This window comes from Felis catus, chromosome X (genome assembly GCF_018350175.1).
Source record: "Felis catus isolate Fca126 chromosome X, F.catus_Fca126_mat1.0, whole genome shotgun sequence".
Taxonomy (NCBI): domain Eukaryota; kingdom Metazoa; phylum Chordata; class Mammalia; order Carnivora; family Felidae; genus Felis; species Felis catus.
Window position 1 is genome coordinate 2670121 of NC_058386.1, and position 19172 is coordinate 2689292.

At 43.5% G+C, this 19172-nt stretch overlaps 1 long non-coding RNA gene across 4 annotated transcripts in view; it reads right to left on the reverse strand.

Annotated features, from left to right (window-relative positions):
- Positions 1–17047, reverse strand: part of LOC123383337 — a 275231-nt gene extending 258184 nt beyond the window's left edge. For 2 of the 4 annotated variants that reach the window (XR_006592928.1, XR_006592929.1), the window contains exons 1-2: positions 16771–17046; positions 3846–3966 (exon numbers count right to left, since the gene is read on the reverse strand). This is a non-coding gene — a long non-coding RNA (uncharacterized LOC123383337). Of the gene's footprint in view, positions 1–3845; positions 3967–16770 lie in introns of all 4 variants that reach the window. The other 2 variants (XR_006592927.1, XR_006592930.1) reach the window with 2 other exon arrangements.
- Between the last annotated feature and the right edge of the window lie 2125 nt (positions 17048–19172).

Consider the following 19172-nt stretch of genomic DNA (forward strand, 5'->3'; position numbering starts at 1 on the left):
TGGGCTGATGGCTCGGAGCCTGGAGCCTGTTTCCGATTCTGTGTCTCCCTCTCTCTCTGCCCCTCCCCTGCTCGTGCTTGCTCTCTGTTTCCCTCAAAAACAAATACACATTAAAACAAAGTCTTAGGGGCGCCTGGGTGGCTCAGTGGGTTGAGCCTCCGACTTCGGCTCAGGTCATGATCTCGCGAGATCTCGCGTGATCTCGCGTGAGTTCGAGCCCCGCGTCGGGCTCTGGGCTGATGGCTCAGAGCCTGGAGCCTGTTTCCGATTCTGTGTCTCCCTCTCTCTCTGCCCCTCCCCCGTTCATGCTCTGTCTCTCTCTGTCCCCCCAAAAAATAAATAAACGTTGAAAAAAAAATTAAAAAAAAAAATTAAAAAAAAATGTAAACTGCATGTACATGAAATCATAGGAATATTTCTCAAAACAAAATAACAACGTGAGAGAAGTGAATGCATGGTATCATATATTATTTATAGATTTTTAAATTGCATAATTTCCTAAAGTTATTATAGATATGCTTACATTTAGGAGAATTATTTAAAAAAATGCTGTGTTGGGGCACCTGGCTGGCTCAGTCCGTGGAGCGTGCAACTCCTGAACCTAGGGTCATGAGTTTGAGCCCCACGTTGGTCCGTGGACATTACTTTAAAAAACAAAAACCGAAAAAAAACAAAAGAAGGATTTTTTTTAAGTGCTGGGTTGGTCGAACTTAGGATAATGATTCCTTCTGGGGCGCCTGGGTGGCTCAGTCAGTTAAGTGTCTGACTTCGGCTCAGGTCATGATCTCACGGCTTGTAGGTTCGAACCCCACGTCGGGCTCTGTGCTGACAGCTCGGAGCCTGGAACCTGCTTCGGATTCTGTGTCTCCCTCTCTCTCTGCCCCTCCCCTGCTCATGCTCTGTCTCTCAAAAATGAATAAACTTAAAAAAAAAAAGATAATGATTCCTTCTGTGAGGCCAGAGATAGATCTTTCCAAGAGATTTACATCTTGGAAAGATGTAAATAGTTTTTAAAACTGTATGAAAATAAACAAGCTAGACACAATGCAGGTCTCATCGTTTACTGTGGCACTGATGTCAGAGATGTGTCTGTGTATCCAGGTATGAGAAGATAATTAAAACCATAGTTCTCAAGAATGTAAACTAAGGGGCGCCTGGGTGGCGCAGTCGGTTAAGCGTCTGACTTCAGCCAGGTCACGATCTCGCGGTCCGGGAGTTCAAGCCCCACGTCAGGCTCTGGGCTGATGGCTCGGAGCCTGGAGCCTGTTTCCGATTCTGTGTCTCCCTCTCTCTCTGCCCCTCCCCCGTTCATGCTCTCTCTCTGTCCCAAAAAATAAATAAACGTTGAAAAAATAAATAAATAAAAAAAAGAATGTAAACTAAATGTGGGGCGCCTGGGTGACTCAGTCGGTTAAACGTCCAACTTCGGCTCAGGTCACAATATCACAGTTCGTGGGTTCCAGCCCCACGTCAGGCTCTGTGCGGACGGGTCGGAGCCTGGAGCCTGCTTCGGATTCTGTGTCTCCCTCTCTCTCTGCCCCTCCTCTGCTCTCACTCTGTCTGTCTCTCTCTCTCAAAAACATTAATTTAAAAAAAAAAAAAAAAACAATGTAAATTAAATCCACAATAAAATAGAGATATTTCCTGGAGGTGGCATTTTTCTAAAAACGCCCCAGCAGCAAGCTGCTGACAGATCTGCTGGGAAGGCTGAAAGACAGTGGGTAATTCAAACACCTGTATGTGACCTTTCCCGTCCAATGGAGGCCCCAGGTCTTGAGGGTGTGAGGCCACACGTATGCACTCAATTTCATTGCCACGACTGAATGCATTTGGTCTTTGCTGACCTACCTCCTGCCTCCCTCTAAGGACAGGCTGCCAATGGAGGAGAGGGGTAAGCAATGGGCACTGGTAGAGACCCTTTATTTGCAAGTGAACTTTTGGACAAACGGACCCGGGGTGCCATGTTCTACCTTCTCCCTGTTGCCCGTCTATCACCTCAAAAGGCGTTGCAAGTGTTGATTCATGTCTATGTTTCAACTGATCATAGGAGGAACACCCCCCTTGGAGCTCAGATCTAAGCCACTTGCTTTAAGTGAACTTTCCACCGGACTTACGCATTGCACGACCAGGTCACACCCCTGTTCGGCTGCATTTGCACGCCGTTATGATCCCGTTGACATACAGCTCTGTCCTGGCCAAGGAGGGAAGGACAGAGTTTCCACACCAGTTGGTGATGGGGTCGACCTCCAATTCTCCTCCAGGGGTGCACAATCTGATCTGATTGTCTAACAACCGGACGGTCGTAGAAACTCAATAAATATTTGATGACAGAGCAAATGGAAGCCACATTTAGATGCAACTTGGTGGAAAGAACAAACACCTACCAAGACAGCAGACAACGGGAATTATTTCTAAGACAGTCAGGGCTGCCATGTATGTGCCCCGCCCACAGGAAAACGCGCATAAAACGATCACTTTCTAGATCGACAGCTGGGCAGGGGAAGGCTGGTTGCTTCCAATGTGGTTCAAGAGATAAATATACCAGGCAACCTAGCACATGGTTTTGTTTTGTTTTTTTTCTTCTGAGGACAGAAAGTATCAAACAGTTGCACACGCACAACACTTCAAGGAAAAATGCGACACACGACTGTGTCTACATCACTGACGGCAAACGAAGAAGGAAGGGAGACACTGAGTAGGATTTCCTGCCATAGACAGATCATCTCTACACAAGGGAAGAATCGACCTAATATCAAAACAAAAGGAAAATACCAACAGCAACAAGAAGGCCTGCGGACGGGGGTGCAAAGTCCAGGAGGCAGAACAGAAAGCACAGGGGATGTTTACGGGGTCAGACACAGGTCTGGACAAAGGTGTTCCCAATTCACGGTGAGGGAAATTGAGTTTACAGAACAGGGAGACTTTCACGGTCTGGGAAAGCAAGGTACCGCTGGCGAGAGTCCAGGCATTGGACAGGACACCCCTGCTCGAAGGTCAACCAAAACCACGCATATGCTGGGATTCCTCCCACACATGACGTTAGATTTTTAGAACAAACGTGTAGATCCACACATTTCTCTACACTTTGCGTACTCTACGCAAATGATATACGGTGGAGCCATTTGGGCAACTCTTTCCTCCAGACATTACACCTTCTGCTCTCGGTGAGCATCTGGATGGCTTTCGTTCTTTGTTCGATCAGCGCGCTCATGATGATGCAATGCCATTTTTTTTTATCCCTCTGGTGCAAATACATGAGAATCTCTTTAGGTTATGCAGCCAGGCTGGAATAATGGGGTGTGTTACAGCATATGTGACCCAGTTTGGATTCCCGAAGACGTGTGTTGTGAATAGCTACACGCCCATGGCGGGTTAAAAGTACTCCTGTGATGCTAAGAATGTTTCTGTGACGCTGAGACATGGTCAGGGCATCTCGTTACCAGATTAATTATGGTCTGTGGGGCATTGCCTCTCTAAAGTTATCATTTATCCCTTTGTAATTACTACGTATCTGTGGGAGATGGTTGGAGACCATGAAAACATTGTCCTTTCCTTGGCTAGTTCGGACTTTATATTGGCCTCATTCCTTCCAGAGGTATCAGAAATTCTTCTCTAAGGTAGGGGTCTCTCTTGTTACCCATTTAGTCATGAAATTACAGCCGATAGCTGCAGGAACTTCACTGATTTTCAAGTAACCCTATGGGTTCTAATTTAGTGCTGTTGTTAGTGGGTCGTCCCATTTCCTCCCACTTTCTCAAACCGAAGCTTCTTCGGTTTGAGGAGTGCATCCTTCCCACAAAACATCAGACAGGTGCGGATTGAGAGATATTCAACAAAACACTTACCGTGATTCTTCAAGTGTTCAGGTCACGAAAGATCAGGAAAGATGTAGGGCCTTCCCCATGCAGGAGGACAGTCAGCCGCCGTGGCCAAGATGTAATGTGGGATTCCAGAATGGATCCTGGACTGGGAAAAACAAATACATAAAAGGAAATGGCATTTGAATTATGTGTGTACTTTGCAATCTTGTGCCAAAGTTAATTTCTTAGTTTCAATAACTGTAGCATGGTTTGTACAGAGATCAATGTGGGAGGAAGAGGGGTGAAGGCAAGATCCCACTACCCCGTGTCCTTGTCCAAATCAACATGGCCAGATTCTGTTGTGCTCGTAGGCTACGAGAAATTTCTGAGATTTGTTTATCTTTCTGGTGACCCATGTTTTCTGTTGTTGCACCAATACTGGGCGGATATTTTAACTTTTTATTGATTATTCATTTATTTTGAGAGACAGCGAGCAATTGGGGAGGGGCAGACACACACACACACACACACACACACACACACACACACACACACAGAATCCCAAGCAGGCTCCGGGCTGTCAGCACAGAGCCTGACATGTGGCTCGAACCCAGGAACTGTGAGATTGTGCCCTGAGCCGAAATCAAGAGTAGGATGCTTAACCAACTGAGGCACCCAGGCACCCCAGTGGGCTGATATTTTAAATTAAATTATATAGATCTTACCAAAGAGTACTGAGAATGAAAATCTATTGAAATGTTTTCTCTTCCCCACACGCAAATATTCTGACACTGTGTGGTTAAGTATTCTCCTCCCAGCTCTTTGAACTTTGAATGATTTCTATGATCATGTGGCAAATGTCTCCTCGCCTTTATTCTACAGTGATCACCATTGTCTCATGGCAAAAACAGTTGTGATTTGCCTGAATTCACGCAGAGATGACAGGAATATATTCGGTCCCCGGGTACTTCCAGGATGGGAATGGCTAGTTCCTGCCTCTCGTATTTTCAGGGCTCAGCAGAGCAGCTGCTAGGCGAGAAACGGAAGAACGTGAAGAAATCTCACCAAATGCCAGGCTGTCCTTGGGAAGTGTGGGAGTCTCCTCATTTCTTGCTTTAACCCCCATTCCAAACACCTGTAACCGTGACGTTTCCTTTCCCATACGGCTGTTTAGACAGGAGAGAAAATTCAGGACTCTCCCTTGGGTTTTGGCCCCTTTACTGAATGTGGTCTTTCGTTTGCTGTGCCTTTGGGACATCCCTCCTTTGCGTTATTGTGATTTGTATTTCGCAAGAGGAAATCAAAAAGTTGATGATACACATAGCTTTTTGTTTTCTGCATGTGGGAGTCGGTTAAGTGTTAAGCATCTATTTATTTATCCGATAACGCGGTCCACATCAAAAGTACTTGAAGACCGGTATGCTGGAAGGTGTGGTCATGCGGGGGCGCCTGGGTGGCTCAGCCGGTTAAGCGTCCCACTTCGGCTAGGTCATGATCTCGCAGTTTGTGAGTTCGAGCCCCGCGTCGGGCTCTGTGCTGACAGCTCAGAGCCTGGAGCCTGCTTCAGATTCTGTGTCGCCCTCTCTCTCTGACCCTCCCCTGCTCATGCTTTGTCTCTCTCTGTCTCAAAAATAAATAAAACATTAAAAAAACAAACAAACAAAAAAGAATCGAATGCAGGTTTACCAGACAGTCCTAATAAAACAGACTATCATTAATACAAGTTATCAAGCCCCAAAAGTTTTATGAGTAGGTTTTAGATGAATGCGTTCATGATCATGGGATGTGTCGTGACTTCCTGAATTTAAGGTTCAGACAGACAATGAGACAACGCAGTCACAGCTCAGCAACAAGTTCAGATATCAAATGAATGAATGAATGAATGAATGAATGAATGAATACAAGAACAGAAACGAAATGTGGCAGACAGAGATGGAGTAAAAACTGAATAAACGTGCACGAGATATTTTGAAACCATAGAACGTTAAATCAACGGCACCGCCTGGATCATATTAGCATGGCTCATAATTCCTCCTCCTGATGGCCACCCAAATGGCAAGACAAGAGAGAAGTGTAGATGCCAGAAAGGATTGCATCGTAAGCCTTATATCCCCACCGTTAAGAAACCGAGAGTCGGTTTATTCAAGTATCGAACATCGTCTTTCTACGCTTGTCCAACATAAGCCACGTTATGTGGCTGCACAGAGCATCTGTAGTCTGATCCGAAACCACGTCTGCCTTCTAAATCCAAAACCAATTGGAATGATGTTTCCTGAGTTTTGTTCTGCCCCACCTCCAGTCCCCGAAGGAGACTTAATTCCTCCCTTCCTTGGTTATTTGCTGACTTTCGCAGGAATCAGGAGCTCTCAGTTTGCCCAGGTCTGAACACAGCAGTAGGTCAACAATCTTGAAATCAGGGACCTTGGTCGACATGTGTTATGAGCCCAGGATGATTCAAGGCATCTCCCCAGGAGAATGATTTCTGTGAGCGCTCATATTAGCATGCACAGCAGTGAGATTCACCTAACACACCCCATTTGGGATACACCTTAGTTATAAGAAGAATCTGGCCAATCGTTACTCATCCACAGAAGTGCATTCACCCAATGGAGCCCACCTCCTGGAGGTTTCTAATGCACTCTCTTCGTCAGAAAGACAAAGAAGAGGGGCGCCTGGGTGGCGCAGTCGGTTAAGCGTCCGACTTCAGCCGGGTCACGATCTCGCGGTCCGTGAGTTCGAGCCCCGCGTCAGGCTCTGGGCTGATGGCTCAGAGCCTGGAGCCTGTTTCCGATTCTGTGTCTCCCTCTCTCTCTGCCCCTCCCCCGTTCATGCTCTGTCTCTCTCTGTCCCAAAAATAAATAAACGTTGAAAAAAAATTATTTTCATAACAACACTACTTCATTTGCCTTTTCCACTGTGTTGACATTTGTACTAACTGTGCAAATGCAACAGTTGGTAAGACTTGGTGCCTTATGTCAAATTAATGAAATTGGACCAAACCACACTACCTGCAGTTAAAAAGAAGAACCCTAATGTTGAGGATGCCCTATTAAGAATTAAAACACTGGGGCGCCTGGGTGGCGCAGTCGGTTAAGCGTCCGACTTCAGCCAGGTCACGATCTCGCGGTCCGTGAGTTTGAGCCCCGCGTCGGGCTCTGGGCTGATGGCTCAGAGCCTGGAGCCTGTTTCGGATTCTGTGTCTCCCTCTCTCTCTGCCCCTCCCCCGTTCATGCTCTGTCTCTCTGTCCCAAAAATAAATAAAAAACGTTGAAAAAAAATTTTAAAAAAAAGAAAGACAAAGAAGAAATCCTTTATTTTTTGGTCCCTGTAGACACATAAGGTTTTGACGACCGCCATATTACCCACTGTTATTTCTAGGTTACTAAAGGGAATGAAATGAAAGGGAACATGATCTCCATGTCACACAATATTTTTACGCACAATTTAGGGGAGGGAGGGCATCTTTTCACCAAGTGGCTTTTTCATGCTTTGAATGAGTGTTTACTTCTCCTTTTAGCAAAGTTTCATAAAACATGGCCCTACATTTTATGGAAATATTGACCCTCAATTCAGAAAAATCTCAACCTGAAGTTAAAATTTTTAACAGGTACTTCTGAGATGTTTTATCGTGACGAAGACAGACCACACTCAGTTTTCCCACTAAATTCCGGAAAAGAAACACCTCCTTATAAAATGTAACTTTGGAGCAAAGCCACATTTCTGACGAAAACAAACCGAATGTTCCCCGCGTTCAACATTGGACTATGGAAAGCATCTCTCCAAGATCCGTGTGGGTAGATGGGGACGTGGCTGGGTGGGGACATGCATCCTTCACACTGTAACTCATCACCACCGAGGCTCAGTCTGGAAAGGTGTTGGGCCAGAGTAGTATTAACACAAATCGACTGCAAAACGGTGTAGCAGAAGGGACTGCAAAATCCACTGTCCGTTTCTTCCACAAAAGGAATACACTTATCCCCATCTTGCAAAGTCTCTTTATACTGTTTCCCCACCTTTAACATCAGGATTTGAGAAATTCCCCAGGACCTCCAGGATTTCTGTTCACAGCCCTCCAAAATAATAAAGCCACTTCCCTATCACATTGCCCCCAAAGTCTCATCTTATACATTTGCTAATTTCTCTTGTTTTCCTGCAGTGAGAAGCAAGACATTAATGGGGGAAAAATGCAAAGCATGGTAAAGAAACGGTCATGGTTTTCCAGATCCCCACCAACTGAAATTATCTGAAATGATGCAAAGCCTAGAGGATGTCTGAGGCAAGTGTTCATGTGAGTATCTGCGGTGGGGAGACAGGGGGAGGCCAGGGCTCCCTACAGGGGCAACGAGAGAAGGTTTGGAGGCACAGCCTGTTAGATCTGCTCGGCGTGTTTTCTCAGGAAAACCACCACTGTCCTCGACGAGCAGTATCCCTGTAGCACCAAGAGTTGTGAGATGACAGTTGAAGAAACCATTCATGCACGATGCCCAGCAGGCTTCCTGTATTTTTCCTCCACTTTGTCTCCAACCAAACTGTCTGCTGCAGGGAGTCACAACCTGGGACACAGCCTCTTTGAAGGGCTGTGGTTTCTTGACTTCTCAGGTGCAATCTCCCTGGAGGACGTGGTTAACGAGTTGACACGGAACGAGGATGACCAACAGGTCTACCTGATGATCCTCGGCCAACCTCGGACTCAGCTGGGGGACTAGCCCGGGCCTGGCATTCAGCTTCTTTCTTGGTCTGTTACTAGACTACTGGCCAGTAAGAAGGCACTAGGGGGAACCTGAGAGTTAGGAGGAGAGCAAAGGGGTCCCGCGAAGGGGGCAGCAAAGGGGTCCTTGCTGCCACACAACAGTGGACAGTTCCGGCAGCTTCCTGGAGCACTCCATCACACACGCTCCGGGGCGCCGGCCAGGGCAGCAAAGGTGTTCCCTGCAATTCTGCCCGAGCCACCGTCACAGATTAGCCCAGCCCTGCTGAGCACAGCCTCCCCCGGCAGCTCAGGGGCTCAGGTGCTGCTTCCTAGTCTGGAGCACCTGTCTATCCACCTGCTGTATCGAACCCCTATCACACAGTGACGTCTGAGTCACCCTGACTGGACCCTGACAGATACATCTGGTGGTACGTCAGTAGCCACCTGGCCATCTGGTGGGCCAGGGGCATAGTATAAAAGGCGACAGTTTGGGGCGCCTGGTGGCTCAGTCTGTTAAGCATCCGATGCTCAACTTTCAGCCCAGGTCATGATCTCACGGTTCCTGAGTTTGAGCCCCTGTGCCGGGCTCTGTGCTGGCAGCACGGAGGCTCCTTGGGATTCTGTCTCTCTCTCTCTCTCTCTCTCAAAATAAATAATATAAACATTTAAAAAAAGAGATAGTTTATATTCTATTACATCATATTATGTTATATATGTATTATATATTGCTAGACGATATTTGTTATATAATATTTAATGCAAATGTATATATCATATGGTAGAGTATATTTGTTATATTTATATATTAAGTTATATTTATTTTATATACTTATATATTGCATATTTATGGTTATTACATATGTAGCTTTATATATTGATAGTGTGTATTTGTCTAATTTGATGTCACATATTACATATTTTAATACATCTTATATATTTATTACACATTTATATATTACATTTTACACATGTATGTTATATTCATATTATATATCTTATATATATTTTCCATTTATATTATGTTTTCTATATTTACTTATACATTACCCATATTTACAAATATGTAAAATATGTTAAAATGCAAATATATAAATATTATATATTTGATATAATGTATAAAATTATAAATATATTTAATATATGAATATATATTTAGTATCTATAAATATATATATTTTTTAAGGTTTTTTTTTAACGTTTATTTATTTTTAGGACAGAGAGAGACAGAGCATGAACGGGGGAGGGGCAGGGAGAGAGGGAGACACAGAATCGGAAGCAGGCTCCAGGCTCTGAGCCATCAGCCCAGAGCCCGACGCGGGGCTCGAACCCACGGACCACGAGATCGTGACCTGGGCTGAAGTCGGACGCTTAACCGACTGAACCACCCAGGCACCCCTCTATAAATACATATTTTAAATATATGCTATAAATTGCAGCTCAGTAATTTTTTTTAAGTAATGGGTATACCCTCTTCCAACTGAGCCAGCAAGGCTCCCCTAATTTTGTTGTTTGTTTTTTTTTTTTAATAAAATTCCAAGTTTATTTATTTATGAGAGAGCAGGGTAGGGGCAGGGAGAGAGGGAGACAGAGAATCCCAAGCAGAATCCACACTGTCAGCATAGAGCCCGATGTGGGGCTCAAACTCACAAACCGTGAGATCATGACCTGAGCTGAAATCAAGAGTCATATGCTTAACAGACTGAGCCACCCAAGCGCCCCTAACTTTTTTTAAAGATAATTCACGTTTATTCCTTTTTAGGGGGATAACACATTGCACAGAAGGCTCAGATATGGACCGACCCATACACGGTGCATTTGTTTTCCACAAGAGAATTAATTACTAATGAAAAAGTTCCTTCTCCATGAACCAAACCATCGTAACAGAGAAACAAAGTCTTCTGCACAAGCAATAAAGGAACAACTTGTTATACTTAGGAGGAAATGTCTACGGTTTGGGGATGGAAATAGGAAAAAGCGATCACTGATCACCTTTGAGAGATTCTGAAGTCCATCCACCTCTCTTCTGCAGATTTGAGAACGTGTCCGCTAGCTGGAAAGGTTGGAACGATTAAAACAGATATTACACATAAGTACCTCACATCATGTGCAGTAACGGTCCCTATTACATCCTTGGCCTTGCCATATATACAGAGATAGATAGATAGATACAGTATAGATAGCTATAGCTATCGATATATAGATAGATACAGATAGAGACATAGGTATATCTTCATGAGGTACCCACCAACATGAATTGAATTACTTGTTGTGTCTACTTTAAAATTATACATTTTCTGAGTCTGTATATTGGAATAAAGTTAAATGTAAAGCTTGTATCAAAAAGTGCGTCTCAAAAAAAATGCCGAGAATCTTGTAACCCACACACGGTTTAACCACAGAATCCACGAAATTGCAACTTTTGTTTGGGCAGGAAAAGTTCACCTTTTTTTTTTGGAAAACTTCACTCTTAATTTTGCTGTATTTGAATGATTCTTCTTAGACATACAATATAAGACTTTTGGCTGCATGAAAAAATACATAAATGCTTCAACATACATTTTCCCTTGTTTATTCCATATACCAAACCAAAGAAATCCTAACTGGTAAATTATCTATTTATCCATCCATCCATCCATCCATCCATCCATCCATCCATCCATCTGTCTATCTATCCTATCTATCCATCCATTCAGCAATCCCTACATCTATCATCTATCTATCTATCACACATTTTCCCTTATTTATTCCATATACTGAACCAAAGACATTGCAACAGTTAAATTATCTATTTATCTATCTATCCATCTGTCCATTGTACCATCCATGCATTTATCATAGCCATTAATCTATCATATCTGTCAATTATTTTATCTAATATATATTTAATATACATATATATATGTGTGTGTGTGTGTGTATATATATATATATATATATATATATATATATATATATGTACAATCAAGTGATAGGTCACAGGAGAACATGTTGGACATTTCCCAAGAATTAACTTTATTTTATTACAGGAGCTGGTCCTTAATCACAAGGATTCAAAAACCTGAGTTTGTAAATGTAGAGTAGAGCCATCACGACAGAAGAAGAAAATTCAAAATGACCAATGACCAACACTGATACGCAATGTGAGAATGCCAAAAACATTAACTTATAACGTATGCCTCTCACTGACAGTAGACTAATAAAAGAAAAGTAGTACATTCTCCATCAGCAGGCAGACTTAAGTGGCCAGCAATATGGTAATTTGACTTTTTTTTCCCCATAAACACAGAGTGGTTCAGGTAAACAAAATTCTCTTATTAGGCCTGATTCCGATCATCTCATGGGTCTCCTGCAGAATAAGGGGTTTGGTAAATGTTGATTTTTTTAAGTTTTACTTATTTATTTTGAGGGAGAGAGACAGAGCACGTGAGCAGGGGAGAGAGGGCAGAGAGAGAGAGACTCCCACGCAGGCTCCACACTGTCAGTGCAGAGCCTGACCCAGGGCTCAATCTCAGGAACCCTGAGGTCGTGACCTGAGCCGAAATGAAGCATCAGACGCCCAGCAGAGAGGGCCGTTAGGACAGCATCCACACTCAGCTGTGATGGGCACAGAATACGAATGTATTAACCAAGGTTAATACATTGAATCTAGTTACAGATTGAAATGAGATCATCCACTACGTGTAATGTGACTTCATATTTTCATGTTCTTTTGTGATTTTCAGGTCTCATTGCTGGAGGACGACATTTTTTCCCCCATCTCCGTTTCCTAAATACTTGGGGGGGGGGGAATCTCACTCTTAAATCTGTGGACCAGCTCCAGCTTGTAAAATGACCTCATGCACATCCTAGCCACTTGTGCCTTGAACGGTTTTTCCTCCAGTTCCCCGTCTAAATTGTTGACTGATCTTGCTGTGGTCTGTGAAACCGCGGACACATTTTAGTTGTATGTGAAATGACCCTCATATTCATTTGTAGTAGTGTTGTTAGGCCGTTTATGATCCTTCTGGATGCAAGATATCATAAAAGTGGAGGTCATTATCATTATGAGGACCATTTTCCCTTTTCGGAATGGCTCATGGCATTCTGAATTTGTAAGCGATCCTTATAACCTTCTCCCCAACCACAAAGTCAACTGCCCATCCAAGGTTCCAAGTCAACACGCCATTAGGAACAAATTTGTCTGCTGTTTAACTCCATCAACAGAATAGAAATCTTGCAGGCATCATTATAGCTACATTACACACACGTTTAATCACGTGCAAAGAGGAAAAGGGTCCGTGTTGGGGGAAAGGTTACCTTCTGCTGTCTGCTTTTACTATGTCTAGGAGAGAAGACAGAATCATCCAACATGGGGAGCACTGGCTTCATACTCGAATCCTCTCGGCTATGCTAATGTCAGAGGAGGAAACATCCACTTGTGTGAGACAGAGACAAAGGGAGGAGGGGAGCCTTCTGTGATACAGACAAGGTTGCCTTAATCAAACGTCATCACTAGGACCAAAGAAATACGTTTGCACAAAAACCTGCATCCTTCTGCAAGAAACCTGGAGAAACTTGGAAGATGCTGCATTTGATGAGGACCTGAGACGAGGAGAAGGAACGGGGCATCAGAAACAGTACCCTGAGGAAAGCGAGAGTCTCTGCTGGGGAGCCACGTGCCAAGCGGGGGTCTTGAGAGTTGAGAAGTAGCTATTTTGAGAAGACTTCTTGGTAGACACAGAAGGGTTTATATTTATATATAGGTCTTGGTGTGAAGGCACGCTGACTGGGAGTCAGTGCCTCCTGGAATAGTAACTAAGCCCCAACCTACTCGTATCGGTCTAGACTTGAGTATATACTTCAAGTGACACAGAAATGGCTGCTCCGTGCAAGGATCAAAATCCACTTGGCTCTCCGTCTGTCGTTTGCAGGAACACAATGCCCATTTTCCATCTTTAAAACAACAGACTTGATTATTCAGAGCAGTTTTATGTACATGGCAAAATTGAGGGGAAGGTAAAGGGATGTCCCCCCTCCCCCACTCCCCAAACCCCTCTGCTTGCACTCACGCACAGCCTCCTCCATGATGAACAGTCCCAGCAGAGATGGCTGTTAGGACAGCATCCACACTCTATCATCACCCAGCGTCCATACTAGACATTAGGGCTCACTCTTGGTGTTGTGCACTTTTGGGGTTTGGGCAGATGTATGATGGCATGTATACACCATCGTAGCCCCACACAGACCCTTTCTTTCAAAGCCATGAAGAGGGGTGCCTGGGTGGCTCAGTCGGTTAACCATCCAACATTGGCTCAGGTCATGATCTCACGGTTCGTGAGCTCCGAGCCTGGAGCCTGCTTCGGATTCTGTGTCTCCCTCTCTCTCTGCCCCTCCCCTGCTCGTGCGCTCTCTCTCTCTCTCTCTCTCTCTCTCTCAAAAATAAACATTAAAAAAAATTTTTTTTAAGCCATGAAGAGTTTTTACAGAGGTGACTTAAGAGAAAAATACAGAGCATCCTGCTTAGAGATCTCATGAAACTGAGCCATCACCGCAGAGGAAGAGAGTCACGCATACGGAAGAGGTCATTACAAACCCCCCTATTTTGTGCATAGATGATCCATGAATTTTAGAGAACTCTAAATAATTTCATTAAAATTGCTCAAGCTATGGGCGCCTGGGTGGCTCAGTCGGTTGAGCATATGACTTTGGCTCAGGTCATGATCTTGCGGTCTGTGAGTTTGAGCCCTGCATCAGGCTCTGTGCTGACAGCTCAGAGCCTGGAGTCTGCTTCTGATTCTGTGTCTCCCTCTCTCTCTGCCCCTCCCCTGCTCATGCTCTGTCTCTCTCTCTCTCTGTCAAAAATAAACATTAAAAAAATTTTTAATAAAGAAATAACAATGATGTACACCTGAAACTAACATAATTGTGGGTGTCAGTTATACCTCACTACAAAAATAAAACTGGATTTTATGGGGCTCCTGGGTGGCTCAGTTGGTTAATGGACCAACTTTGGGTCAGGTCATGATCTCATGGTTCATGAGTTCAAGCCCCGCATCGGGATCTGCCTTGACAGCGTGGAGCCTGCTTGGGGTTCTCGGTCTCTCCCTCTCTCTCTGCCTCTGTGCCACTCATGCTCACTCTCTGTGTCTCCAAATAAACTATAAAAAATATTTTTTTAAAAATTGCCCAAGTCAGTGTTTGTAATTTCATTATTTCTGTGTATACTGACGTGTTGGTCCAACCTCTCAAAATTATGTAGTGCTCTGTCTCTACATCCCATTTTTCTAGAGCTATAGACTGTTTCTTTTTTTTTAATTTTTTTTTTTAACGTTTATTTATTTTTGGGACAGAGAGAGACAGAGCATGAACGGGGGAGGGGCAGAGAGAGAGGGAGACACAGAATCGGAAACAGGCTCCAGGCTCTGAGCCATCAGCCCAGAGCCCGATGCGGGGCTCGAACTCACAGACCGCGAGATCGTGACCTGGCTGAAGTCGGACGCTTAACCGACTGCGCCACCCAGGCGCCCCTCTAGAGCTATAGACTGTTTCTATACTAACAGTCAACTGCTATATAATATTTCTTACCTAAAAAGTTAATAGATGTCTCCTAACATCTGTTATTCATACCCTGATGGCCTAGCCTCGATTTTGTAGTTCTTTTGTGCCCAGATTCCTGTTTTAATAGTCATTATGGCTCTCTGAGATTTAAATACGGGGGAAGATGAAAAGTGCTGCCATGGGCATTTGCCCAAAATGCCAAGGGACGTTCACCAGTTTAGAGATTTTGGCATCCTGAGCTATAAGGTTGAAAACTGAACCCAGTCCGTGACCCAGGGATGGCTCAGCTCCAGAATGCTAACTCGAGCCGAATTCTTCCTCTCAAGGGTCTTTAAGAAATGCAACCAGAGGGCAAAATTGTTAAGAAAGATAAAAATCTCAGAGATCTCCCGGAAGCTGTGACTCTATCATCACAGTGCCTTGCCTGAGTCGAGGTGCTTGGATAAACGTTACGAACAGAGCAAGGTACATGCAACGCAAGTCATTAAAGAGAGTATGGAACACAGCTATCCATAATAAAAACACACCAAGTCAACATAAAGGTCAGTCCTGAAAGTGAGATTTTCATGAATTTCTGGTAAAAGTCCAAAATTGGACCATCTTTCTTTTTTTTTTACGTTTCTTCCCTAAGTCTTAGATTTAAACATGCAGATGACAAACGTTTCCAAATATGAATACTGAACTGTGCATCATCCATGCACAGATTGTTTCCCTTGCTGAATTTACTTATAATTTATTTGCAATCACTTCTACAATACAGAGAATAAGGTAGGGTCCAAAATTCCATTCCGCGTGGGCTCAAGCATAAACCTATTAATCAACGTATCAATACATGAACCTATAGTAATATGTTTATATGCATCATGTTATGCTATATATACGTATCAACATAATAACGGTAAGACGTTAAATAGGTTAACATACATAGTCTATTTATAAATACAAAGCCCATCACGGTTTCTCATTAAGATTGTGCAAGAGTGAGATGCAGGAATTTGACTTTTTTTTTTCTCATTCCACATCTTAGCGCATTCGAACATTTTCTTTTCCGTAATGAGTTATCGAATCTCAAGTAAATTGTTTAAGTGCTCCGAGATTGAATCTGAGCTCCAAGCCAGTCCTAATGTATCACCATTTATTCCTTTTCCATTTCAATCTGGGGGCACGTGGGTCCCTTTATTAACTTTGAAACTGCTGCACAGAATGAGATGTAATTTTGCCACGAGCAACAACGAACAAACTGATACTCTGGTCACCTAGAACCGTCTGCTAATCCGCGCAGTTTCTCAGTGGAATTCTGACGGCAGCCTTTTCCTGATCATTAAGAACAAATTTTATTTTAAAATCCAATTCCCCACCACCCTCTTTGAAGTGAACTTGGGAGAAACCAACAAAGTTGGGGGGCTCTGGGGGAAAAGAATGTGGAAGGGGTAGGGAAACAGTCCAACACCTCCAGGAGAGAGTAAGAGATTCAGGTCAGCAGTTCCAGGGTGGGGAGGGGCCTCTTCGCCCCCCCACCACGGATTCAACTCAATTCTGACACGTCTACACAGAGCTCGCGCCTGGTCCCACATTTCAGGGCTCAGCCCTGCAAGACTCACCCCCTTTCGGATGCCAATCCCAAATCCAGGCTGGCAGCTGTGTCTACCACCCCTGGGTGCGGAGTGGAGCCCCCAGGACCCCCACCCCGGGTGCCTGAAGGTGCTGGGGCAGGCGCAGAACTCAGAGAAACATGGTACTCACCGGGCCACGGTTGATGGTGACAGGACAGGACTCAGGACCAGCCAGAGGAGTCATGCACAGGGCCAGGTGTGGGGAAGGGAGGCAGAACTCCCGTGGCCTCTCCGGGAGCACCTCTCTCCCCACACCTGCGTGTGTCCACAGGCCAGGAAGCTCTCTGAACCCCCTCCCTGGGGATGTCTCTGGAAGTTTCCCAACAGGCCGGATGGAGGCCCACAGAGTCAACCTCCGGCCCTCCCCCTCCGCAGAGGGCCGGGGGTGGGGCGGAAAATTGCAACCCAGGGAGCAGAGGCTTGGTTGCCGTGGCGACCAGCCCCCTGCCCACAGTCACCTCATTAACTTAACAAAAGACACCTTTATGGCTGTCAGCACAGGAAATTCCAAGGGCTTTAGGAGCCGGGTTCCAGAAACCCGGATTCACGCCAAACACACAGTTACAAATTACAGGTGTTTTAAAGGAAAAAAAAAAAAAAAAAAGGCGAAGCATGCTTGTTTAAAATATTTGAAGGTGCCCATAAGAGAAACCCTCATCTTTTGTTTATGGTGAGTTTCTTTTATTTTTTTATACTTTTTAATTTTTTTATTATTTTTTATGAATATAATTTATCGTCAACTTGGCTTCCATACAACACCCAGGGCTCACCCCAACAGGTGCCCCCCTCAATGCCCATCACCCACTTTCCCCTCTCCCCCAACCCCCATCGACCCTCAGTTTGTTCTCCGTATTTAAGAGTCTCTTGGGATAAAGCCTCCTCTTCAGGCGAGGAGCAGTGATGTCCAGCAAAGTTTTCGCCTTTATTATGGGTAGTGACGATTCAGTTACTTGTGAGGGACACCCTAGAAAAATCTCACCGTTGATTACATCCATGGGGAGCTTGCCTTTTGTAGCAAACGTCAGGCCAGTATGGCCAAGCATTCTCTTTTTCTGAAGACGTTATCTAGCATTCTAAGAATTTTGTACATTGTAGTCAAATATTGTCACAGTAAATGAGTATTTACCTCCCATATGCACAATCTGTGTGATACATTTGTTGACATTTAACCTTGTTTGCATGGGGTCCTGAATCTTTTTATCATATATGGTAGATTACATATTCCATATTAAATGTTATACACTATATAGAGATAATATATGGAGATTATAATATATATATTTGATAATTCTCTTGTGTGTTTAGAATATAATATCTCAGAGCCTCTGGAAATTCTCAGTGTAAATATTAGTCCAAAAGTTATCTGAGTTTTATTACGTTAGGTCCTTATGTTTGTTACTTAACTTTTCTTTATCTGGATATCTTTCTTTTATCATTGCCAACTTCTTAAATTGCGCATAAGGTAACTGATTTTCAGCCTGATTTGTTATTTCCCGAAGGACACACGATTTCTTCTCAAAGTACATGAAATAAGTTTCAATGCTGTAATTATTATTGTTCATTTCTATAGATTTTTACATTTCCATTTTAATGTCTTTATGTGATTTTTTTTTTATTTTACCAATGTGTTTTGAAATTCCAGGCAGGTGTTTATGTGGTTAATATTTCATTCATTCATTCACATTTATATTTGTTTCTAATCAATACAGTTTTTTCTTAGAATATATGGTTTGTACAATACTTGTCCTCGGTGTTTATTGAAACTTGCTTGCTTTGGAACCTAATTTGTAGCCAGTTTAAAAAATTCTCTGCTTGCAGAGGATTGTACTTGTCGTTTTATATTTATCGATTAGATAAAGCTTGTTAATCAAGCTTTTTTTTTTTCTCTCTTTCTATTTTTCCAACTGGCCTGGTAAGAAAGGGGAGTCTGACTAGGGTGATTGTGTTTTCATGCAGAGTTTTTTTGCCCTCATATTTTGTAGCTATGTTACTTGTTGCATGCAAATTTAGATGCCACATAAAATGTCATTTTACATCAGTATGGTAGCAGTAACCCTAACCCCTTTTATCTGAAAGTTATTTAACTGATATTCACATAGTTATGCTAGTTTGGCTTTGATTGGTCATTCATTGCCTCTTTAACACTTTTATATAAACCTTTTGGGTCCTTATATTTTAGATGTGTTTTTGTTTGTTTGTTTCTTTGTTTTATACAGGAATGAAGCAGGATACTTTGTATTTTATTCAGACTTTTCTGTGTGTCCCACCTGTATTCGGCTTGGTTTTTCTTTTCCTTTTATACATTCTGAATAAATACAGAAAGTAGGCCCTTTTTTTTTTTCAATCCTGATGTGAATTTTTGATTTTCACCTTCTTGAATCTAGAAAAGAGCATTTTTTACAATTCGAGTACAGTCCCATTAGAAATTGCCTGTAGGGATGCTTGGGTGGCTCAGTCCATTACGCATCTGACTTTTGATTTCAGCTCAAGTCTTGATCTCACGGTTTGTGAGTTCGCGCCCCACGTTGGGCT